This window comes from Monodelphis domestica, chromosome 1, assembly GCF_027887165.1.
Source record: "Monodelphis domestica isolate mMonDom1 chromosome 1, mMonDom1.pri, whole genome shotgun sequence".
NCBI classification, from domain to species: domain Eukaryota; kingdom Metazoa; phylum Chordata; class Mammalia; order Didelphimorphia; family Didelphidae; genus Monodelphis; species Monodelphis domestica.
In genome coordinates, this window is record NC_077227.1 from 309,391,549 (window position 1) to 309,402,186 (window position 10,638).

The window sequence follows — 10,638 nt, forward strand, 5'->3', positions numbered from 1 at the left end:
ATCATGCTAAAAAGTATGGGAGCAAGCACACAGTTCTATTTCATTCCTCTGGTGATTGTGAAAGTACAAGAGCATCTGCTCTCATCCATCATCCAGAATCTGTACAAGCATGCCATCACAAAACTGATTTTCCATACTGATGGGCTTCTCTGGACAACTAAATTTTAACATCATCTTCCACTTGCTCTTACAACTGACAGAATCAAAGGCCTTGGTCAGATCAATGAACACTGTCAACCCTAAACCCGTTGCCACATGATAGGAGCTTAAATGGCATTCAAAAACCTCTTTTTCAGTGGGAAGTTTGGCTAGAGAGGGATTGACTTCATTCTGAGGTCAGTGGTTTCAGCACTGATTAATGATGGTCTGTTGAGAACACCATGAAAGTGTTGTTACAGATAAAAGAGTGGTTGCCTTAAACTGTGACCGCAAAAAAATATGGTTTCAAGACTTTAAATTGCCAAAACTGTAAAGATAATTTTTTGTGTCTTGATTTTAAATTAAAAATAAAGTGGTCACCATGGGAAAAATTCCCGAATATGAAATACCCAAGTCAGCTGGGTTTTTATGGAGATTTTAATTAATACAAATAAGGAATTAAGGAAAGAGAGAGAGATAGTAAGAGGAAATAATGGGAAAGGGGCCTAGGCCTGAGCTTTAAGAGAGACCAGTCAGTCTTTAATCACTCACCACAAGATTTGTCCCAAGCAAGATTCTAGTGTTCAGAGAGACCCAGCTACTCCAACTAGTCTGAGCTCCAACTCAGCTACCAAAGCTGCACTAATTTCAGCCACAGAGAGAGAGACCAGTCTCCAATTCAGATCCAAAGCTGAATTACCATTCAGAGGCCTTCTGGCCTCCTTTTAAAGAGAATTTTCTCCTATGTCATCTCCCCTAAGTTTTTATGTCTACCAATCACAGTAGATGTTTTCACAGGACCGACCATTCTTAATTCACACTTTGTTATCACCTTCTCTGGGTGGACTAAAATCTCACACCTCTTGCTAAGCTTGCTTGAACTTTTAGTAATTAATTTGACCTTCATAGGTACTTAGCACTTTTTTGTATTATATCTAAAAATAGACCCAGCTTAAGGGTTTTAGCTTTACTTTAAGTATGGGCTGGGTACCTTTCCATTGTTCAGTAAGGAGTTTTACAACTTTATCTTCCCCTAAAGTATGCCTAAGTATGGGTGGAGTAATGTTAGAAGTCCCCACATTCCTGATCAAGTACCTTCATTGTTTAAAATGGGTTTAGCTTAATCAAATCTTCTGAAGTAGAGTCTGAGAATTTTTAAGATTCACAAGTCTGAGAAATTTAAAATTCATAGTGTTCAACCCAACTCTCCAAGATCATGTCCATATCACTAATCAATGTGGCTCTATCAACACTGAGTAGCTGAGATGAGCCATAGATTTTTGGCCCTTAATTAGCCTTTAGGGCATCAGAGAAGCACTTTGGATTGTTAGTATCATTGTAAAACTGAATTTCATCTGCCTTCTTTATGCCTTCCTATATCTCTCTAAGTTATGTTTGCACTTTACTGTTTATGGTGTTAAACACTGCCTTCTTAGACATGGATAAATTTTACTGCTGGTAAACCCTAAGGAGTTCTTGCTTTTCTGAATTTCTTCATTATTTTCATCAAACAAATCCTGATATTTGCAGGTGTGCTGGTTCAGATAAATAAATGTGGTGTTACACACCATATCTCTGAAAGCTGCCTTCTCCTTTTCTTCTCCACCATTACCAACTGTGAGTTGGCTTAGTTTTCCCTCCAAGTCAGCAATAAACTGCTCTCAGAAAAGTGCTCTAATCTATTGACATTAAGTCTGCTGGTAGTCATCTTGGGGCCACTGCTTTTGGTGAATGCAATGTTTAGCTTGGAGAGGATGTCTATGATGGGTCCAACACTCTCATATCCTGTCTCTTTTTCTTACAATGACATAGTTTATAAAATACCAGTGTTTGCTTCAAGAGTGCATCCATAAAGTTTTATTGTCTTTAAGTAAATGGATAATAGATTTGGTGATGAGAAAGTCATGCGTCTCACTTCAGTAGTATATGACTGTTGCTATTGCTATTTCTGACTCTATTCCTTCCACAGACTTCCTGTCTCCTTTGGCATTCAAGTCACCCAGAATTATAAGTTTATCTACTTTATGATGATGATGAGGGTCTTCAGGTCTCCATAAAATTTTTCTTTGACCTCATCAGGGTTGGCAGGCATGGCAGGGGATGCACTAATGATGGTGGTGTGGTACTTTCCTGTAAGTGGCTGTTACATTATCACAAATCTGCCATTCACTCCTTTTGGGAAGGTATACACTCTTGGTGACTAGATTCTATTTGATTGTGAAGCCTATGCCAGTTTCATGAAGCCCCTCATCATGGCAGCTACTCCAGAAAAATATGTATCTCCAACTTGTAAGTAAGAAAAACATAGAAGCCTCTATGCTGGTAAACTGGTCTTTGTTTGCCAGCTTTGTTTCCCTCTGGGTTATTATTTGGATGTCATACCTGCTGAGTTTTCTTGCAACAGGAGATGTTCACCTTTCAGGTCTTGTGGATTTGCCATAAATGTGAGGACATTCCGTACACCAATATTCAGTGAAATCACCTTTACACAAGTTGTTGTTTTTTTTTTAATGTTTTGGTAAGAAAGCCAGTGTTAGTTTCGATGAAGCAGACAATTTTAAAGGGACTTTTTCTAGCACCTTTTTCATGACAGGAGATGGAGTAGTGAAGCATTTTAATTGGTTTATCAGACACCCAGGGGACTGCTGGATTTTGTCCAGTGAGAAAATGACCCTATGCCCTGGACCACCTATGTGAAGGTTGTGAGTACAGATCCCAATGTAGCCATACCTACTCCTTCATCACTGGCTGTTACCACAGGACTTTGAAGTAAGTAAAAATAGCAAGGTGTCTTAAGGTGTAGTATATGGTGAGCACTGAATAATACAAATAATGAATCTCTCTTAACAACTGAACAGCAATAGGTTACCAATGTGGGAATCCTCCCAGATTCAGCCCTCTGTGTTTATATGCAAAACTCAAATCAACTCCCAAGCCAAAGAGCAGCTAAAGATAAGGATACATTGTGAATTGCAACAACTTCAGTCTGACCCATTCTAATGTACTTTAAATTGGGAAATTTAAAAAAAGCAAAAATATTTATCTTGATTATCACTATTTCCTGACAAAGTTTACCTGATGTAGAACAGCTGCAATAGCAAGGAGGCCAATAATGCTATAAACTCCGCTAGCCAGGAAACAATTGATTGGCCAAAGAATTCACTGGTTTAGAATATAAATTCATTTGAAAAACACAGAAGGAAAAAAAACCAGAAGATTTTAAGTTGTATCACCTTTAAAAAAAAATAGATGAAAGTTTGGCAAAAGATCCAAATGATCACATCTTGAAGCCCTGTTGCACAGCAGGAAAATACTGAAATTTTCCCTCAAAAGACCTGGTTCTAAATCATGACTATGCTACTTTCTGCTTGCAAGAATTTGGACAAGTTCTTTAAATTCTCTGGTCCTCAGTTTCTTCAAACGTAAAATAAATATGTTGAACTCAATGACTTATAAGATCTCTTACAGCTACAAATATGTGATCTTTTAAAATCAAAACAATTATGAAATTTTATCTAATACCCACAAGTTTGGTGAAGATACTAAAAAATGAAAATGCCCATTTTGGGAGGAAGAATGGAAAAACAAGCACATTCTCATCCTGGAGATGCTATTGTCCCTATTACCCCCTTTTTTTTTTCTGATTGGTGACCCTCTGGCCCCAGGACACCTGTACTCACTTAATTCCTCAATCTACTCCTGAGCTCTTGAGACTTTTTCACTTGTAGCAGCCTCCCCCACTGCCTTCACTTCCCCCTTCTGCATATGCCTTTTCCCCAGGTCTTTTTTGCTTGCATTTTGAATGCTTAGCAGTTTGGGGCATATAGTAAGCATTTAGTAAATTATTTGGCTGTCTACTAATTGGTCCAACCATTCTAAAAAACAATTTGGAACAATACCCCCAAGGTCACTAAATTGTGCCTATTATGGGGCCCAATAATGCCAATACAAGTTAGGTTTCTACCTAAACAGAGAAAAAGGATCCATATATAAAAAATAAATAACATTAATAGAAGTAGTTTTTGTTTTAGCAAAGAACTGGAAAGAAGCAATTACCTGTCACCTGGAAAATGATTGAATAAACTACATTTTGTTAATATAATTAAATATTGTTGTGCCATAAGAAATGATGAAAGGGACGGATTCAAAAAAACTTGGGAAGCCTTTTACAAGCTTATTCATAGTGAAGTTAACAGGCCCAGGAGATAAATTTATATAATGACTATAATATTGTAAAGGAAAGTATCTTGGAAGAACTTAAGAACTCTGATGATAATTTCAAAGGTCTAATGAGGAATCAGAAATACTTCCCAACTCTTGGCAAAAAGGTGATTAAATGTAAATATAGGTATAGAATGAGACATACATCTTTTGGTATGGTCAATATAGAATTTGCAGAGTATGGGGATTAGGTGGAATGAAATGATAGAAATTCAAAAAGAAAATAAAAGAGAGTGTCAAAGGAACATTTAAAAATATGCAGGAGAAAGCTGAGGAAAGTTCAGAGGTGACAAAGAGGAATAGGCAACATTTGTATTATTTTGTTGAATTTGATAATTAAAAAATTCTTAAGTGGTATGAAAGAAATATTCATGGATGTATATACAATACTCTTCTGTTTTTTGTATTATAATAATAATAGCTAATATCTGTATAGCACTTTACAAGTATTACCTCATTTGATCAACAATTTAATCAAACCCTGGGAGGTGGTTACTATCGTTATCTTCAGTTTACTGGTGAAGAAACTGTAGCAGACAGAAGTAAAGTAACTTGCCCAGTGTCACATAGCTAGAAATTGTCTGGGGCATGATTTGAAGTCTGGTCTTCTAACTTCTATCTACTCTATCCCTTGTGTCATCTAGCTGTATGTGAAAGTGTTCATGTTTGTCAATTTTTTCCAAATTCACAATAATCATAAAAATTTGAAAAAGTAACATGTACAGACAACATAGAATACAATTACTCTCTAAGCTATAGAAAGGTTCCTTTCTCAGATGTGATCTTGCTTTCAAAATATGATTCTTATCTTGTTACTATTTTTCAAATGACCATTCCAGCATTAAGAAGTTATGAGTATAAGGAAATCACTTAACTTCACAGTCTTGTTCATCCTCTGTCAAATTGAGATCTTAATATTTTCACTACTTGTCTCACAGCCATTGTGAATAAACATTCTATAAGAAGAGTAAGTTAATTTTATTTTTCTGAATCATTGAGGTTGACATTAAGAAAGGCATCCTAGCCTTTACCCAATCATTCCTTAGGTGCTCCATCAGAAACCAAATCTTGAGTTAGATAAACCATAGGGCAGATCCTTGGTGGGAATTTTCAAATTATATTTTTAGTTCTGGGAGGCTTTACCTCTATATTATGTTTCCCGAGTGTCCGTTTTCTGATAACTAAAAAGAGAGACAATTTTCTGTTTTTAAGTCAATACGTTCATACTGTATATTTGACTTTTTCTCAATTACATGTAAAACCAATTTTAACCTTGTTTTTAAATTTTTAGATCCAAATTCTTTCCCTCTTTCTACCCTCACCCCTCCTTGAGAAGGCAGGCAATTAGAGATTATACATGTGTAGTCCTAAAAATGATTTCAATATTAGCCATGTTACAAAAGAAAACAGACAAAAAAACAAGAAAAATAAAGTAAAAAAATGTATCCTTTTACCTACATACAGACTCCATTAGTTCTTTTTCTGGAGATGGATAGCAGTTTTTATTACAATTCCAGAATTGTCTTGCATCACTGTATTGCTGAGAATAGCTAAGTCATTCACAGTTGATCATCACACAATATTGCTGTCACTTTGTAAAATGTTCTAGTTCTGCTCACTTCCCTTTGCAGCAGTTCATATGTCTTCCCAGGTTTTTCTGGAATCATCCTGCTCATCATTTCCTTCAGTTCAATAGTATTTCATTACAATCACATGCCACAACTTGTTCAGCCATTACTCTTTGATGGGTATCTCCTCAATTTCCAATTCTTTGCCATCAAAAAAAGAGCAGCTATAAATATTTTTGTACATATAGGTTCTTTTCCTTTTTATTTTTATCTCTCTTTGAGATACAGACCTAATAGTGGTATTACTGGGTCAAATGGTATGCACACTTGTATAGCCCTTTGGTGATAGTTCCAAATTGCTCTCCAGAATGGTTGGATCAGTTTACAACTCCACCAATGTTGTATGTGTCCCATATATTGTTTATTTTTAAGTCATTGTCCTTTTCTCAGCCATGTGATCGATCCTAAAATCTACAATAGTATGTAATGAGTCAGCTTTTACCAGCTCCAAATAGATTAATGGACACTTAGCAGTCACCTGGGACTTCATTAGTCAGCATATGAGGGAGGCCATTGAGAAGTCAGAGAGCTTACTAACATTAAACCAAGAAAGTTGTTAAAAAGCTCATCCAGAACCTTTCCTTCACTGAGCTTTAATGCCAATTATAACAATGTATCTAAGAGTATTTGGAATGCTATAAACTCAAGGTTATTTGGCCTTGTCAAGATGAACTTCAATTATAACTACATATATATCACAAGTAACAGCCACACATGGTCTATGAATTTGCCATCTGGGTGAAGATTCTCTTCCGGACTCCATTTGCCTCATTCCCTCACTTTTTCTCTGGCTCTTGCCAAGAAATTAAAAAAAAAAAAAAAGATCATTCTCTTTGGTTTACTTTTTAGTTGTTCACAATATTTTGCAGCTTTATAATTTAGTCGGTGAGTTCAGATTAGTACAGAGTAAGTGGAATGTGAATCTGCGGCTCAGTCTGCTATTTCACTGTCCATAGAATCAGACAACACTCTGGATTTCTTTTTATGAAAGAGAAAGCCCAACATAATTCTTTTTATGAAAGAGAAAGCCTATATTATTTGTTCCTTTGCCCCTTTACATAAGGTTTTATATTACTGTCCAATGAATTTCCTAGAATTCATTTCTTATGCAGTTTAACACATGTAATTTCATTAGTAGGGTGTTTTAAGCAGGTATAATTAAATTTCTTCCCTCCATTTATCAGGGGAGTGGCATAGGAATGAGGTAATTTGCTCAGAAAAAAAAATAGTTAACACCTTTATGTTATTAGAAAGAAATAAAAATATACAAGAAAAATGTATTGCTGTGTTGCATAGAAGGTAGTAATTTCTTTTTGGATTGAACCAGCTTCATCTATGCAAAGGGTATAGGGTGGGACTGTAATACCTGTCCCTCACTGTCCTATATATCTAGTCATTTCATCCTCTAGTGAGTTCCATGCTAAAATAAGCCTAATTGCTTATTACAAGTTCCTCATTTTCACACTCTTGGCTCATCAAACTTCCACCCTTACTATTTCAGGAATAATTCTATTTTTGGCTTTAGCCTAGGGTTTCCCCAAAAGGGGGAAAGTAAAAGCCAATGTATAATATGAATTGGGAACAAAATGGGTTATTTATTCCCACATAGGAAGCAATATAAGCATATAAGAATTGCAGCTTGTAAGAATAGAATTTAAAGAGCATTCATTGGCTTTACTTATTTTACCTAATATAGTCATCTGGGGGACCCTAATATTCAAGTCTAATTAGGAAATAGTTTTTGCAAGACTATTAATTCATATATTACATTTCTCTTCTGTTAACATTGTTAGGCCAAACTTGATCTTTCTGGTAGCCTCTCTAAATCTAGTCCTAGGGGCTCTCTCCAGGCTGCTGCTTAGGTGTCAGGGAAAGAGAATTCACCAGATGCTATTGCTGCAATCTTTTTAGGCTTTTCAGTACTCACAAGGCTAATATTAAAAGAAAGAAAAACATGAGAAACAAAGAGAGTCAGGAGTCTCAGTACAAATCAGGTGAGTTGAATTTATGTTCTTTATTGGGAATAGTCCTTCTGACATTATTTTAGGGTAAAGAACGGCTTTCCTCCTATTTCTGCCCCTTACTGAAATCACATCATGTCACCTGGAGGGGTGCATATAAGAAGACCAACAGGTAGAAACCACTAATTCTTTAAGTGTATGGGAACACTCTGTGTCATCAGCTCTTCAGGTTCAACATCCACTTAAGGGCTGGCTAAAAGCTGGACTTCCTGAGCTTTAAAACCACTCACCAAAAATAAGGAGAGAATATTTGCATATGCTTTTCAGGGTAAGGGCTGGGAAGTGCCCAATACATGTTGCACATATTCTACATTTGGAAATATTTAGTAGTGCTATAGAGAGCAGAAACTCCTGGGTCTAAATCCTATCTCATATACTTCCTAACCATGGACAAGTCACTTAAATTCTTTAAGCCCCAATTTCCCTTGTAAAATGGGCATAGTAATGCTTGAAGTAATACTTGATATATTACTTTACTATCTCACAGGGTTGATGTATACCAACTGAGAAGACGCATTTAAAAAAAGTACTTTGTAAGTCTTAACATCCTATATAAATGCCAAGGATCATCACTATTCTTATTGTTATTAATATTACAGAATAAAATATAAATTGCCTTAATTATTCATATTTAGAAAATGACTACCCTCAAACCAGGCTGATATTTTCCCCATGATCTTTCTGGCTCTTTATGTTGAGCAATACACCAGACAGAACACTTTCTATAATAATCCACAATGAACCCATAACCTCATTGGTGTGGTCATTCCCTTTGCTCTATGCCTTCTGGTCCTTAGACAATTCTTGTCGATGGACACATGAACTACACTGATAGAAATGGCAGAATTGGAAAGGATATTGCATTATTATTTGGAAGATATTTTGACTTCGGGTCATAAAATTGTCAGGCTGAAAGGGACACTGGTGTTTACTCTAATTCCTTCATTTTCCAGCTGACTAAATTAAGGACACCTTAAAGAGGTGAAGTGAATTATTTGAGGTCACACAGTAAATTAATCACATGACCAAGACCCTGGATCCCTTAACTGTTTTTTATTGTAGAACTTTCTACCTTGAAGTGGGATTAGAATTGGAACAAAATAGGCTACCTCTTTAGTTGACAAATAAACTGTTTATTAGCCTTTTGGGATAGGTGAGGGAATCTTGTTTCTCTCAGGTATAAGTATACCACAACACTGAATTAAGTGTTTAGGGGAAGCCACAGCTCTTGTTTCAGACCTAGGGAGGCTGAGCTGGTTAGCCTTGTTAGACAGGTTGTGAAAGACAATTCTCCATTTAGACCAGGGTGGGACAAGGCCTGCTGGGCGCTTTAAGCAGCCAACAGGTGAAGAAAGCCTGTATTAGAGCAAATGAGTAGTTGATGTTTCTGTCGGTTCCAGTTTCCTAGCACAGACTATTTTATCCTCTAACCTGGCCTAGGATCTGGGTGCTCATGTGAATCTGATTTATGCAGTAAGACCCCATTATAATCCTGATTTACTAATGTGTCCCTGTAGGAGAAAGGGTTTTACACTTTATACAAAGAGAATAGAATTCTAATCTTGGTTCAGTCAGTTACTAGCTTTGTGCCATTATTCAAGCCCTGGAGTGCCTGTTTGGGACTCAGTTTCCTCATCTGTAAAATGGAGATAAGCTTTGCCCTGTTTCTTTTACAGGGTCATTAGGAAAAATAAATGAGATAAGGTCTGTGAAAGCTTTTGTAAACTATAGACTCTATATAAACATAGAGGATTAGAAGCAGTTGTTTCAAAGTGGCATAGCATAGTGTTAAAAGACCTAGGTTTAAATCCAGCCACTGGTATTTATCTCTTATGTGATCTTGGAAAAACTGCTTAACTTGTCTGGGTCTTTTTCCTCATAATATAAGATAAAGCCTTGGACAAGATTGGACTAGATCAACAATCCAACAACAAACCTACTATTTATAGTTACTATGCTAAGTACTGGGTTTAAAAAGACAAAAGCAAAGTCCTTGTGTTTGAGGAGCTTACATTCCAATGGTAGGAATCAATGTGAACAAATATAGGTATATGCATATAAGATATATGCAAAGTTGATACTGGGCAACAGAGAGGAAGGCATTAGCAGCTTGGAAATGTGGGGAAAATCTTATATAGAAGGTGGTACTTGAGCTGTTTTGAAGGAAGTCCGGAATTCTGAGAACTATGGGGGTGGAAGAAGAGCATTCCAGGCATGGGAACAACCAATGTAAAGGTGCCAAGATGGGACATAGAATGTTGTCTATGGGGAGAAGCTGCCTGACACTTAACAGCTTTGTGACCATGGGAAAATTTCCTAACTGCTAGGCCTCAGGTTTCCTTATCTGTAAATCCCTTCCTGCTCAAAATCTATGCTTGGAGCTCTTTTTTATTTTTGAGGTAGGTTATTTCTAGCATCTTATATACAGTAGACACATACTATATATAAGTATATAAGCTTCAAGATGGCTTATACACAGTAGGCACCTAATAAATGTTTGTTGAATTAAAGGAACCTATTCCAAACCCTCATTTTATAAAAGAGGAAACTGAGGTCTAGAGAGGATGAATTATTTGGCAAAGGACTGGGGCTCCAATACAGGTGTTTCGGTCCCTCAATTGCCTCTTTCT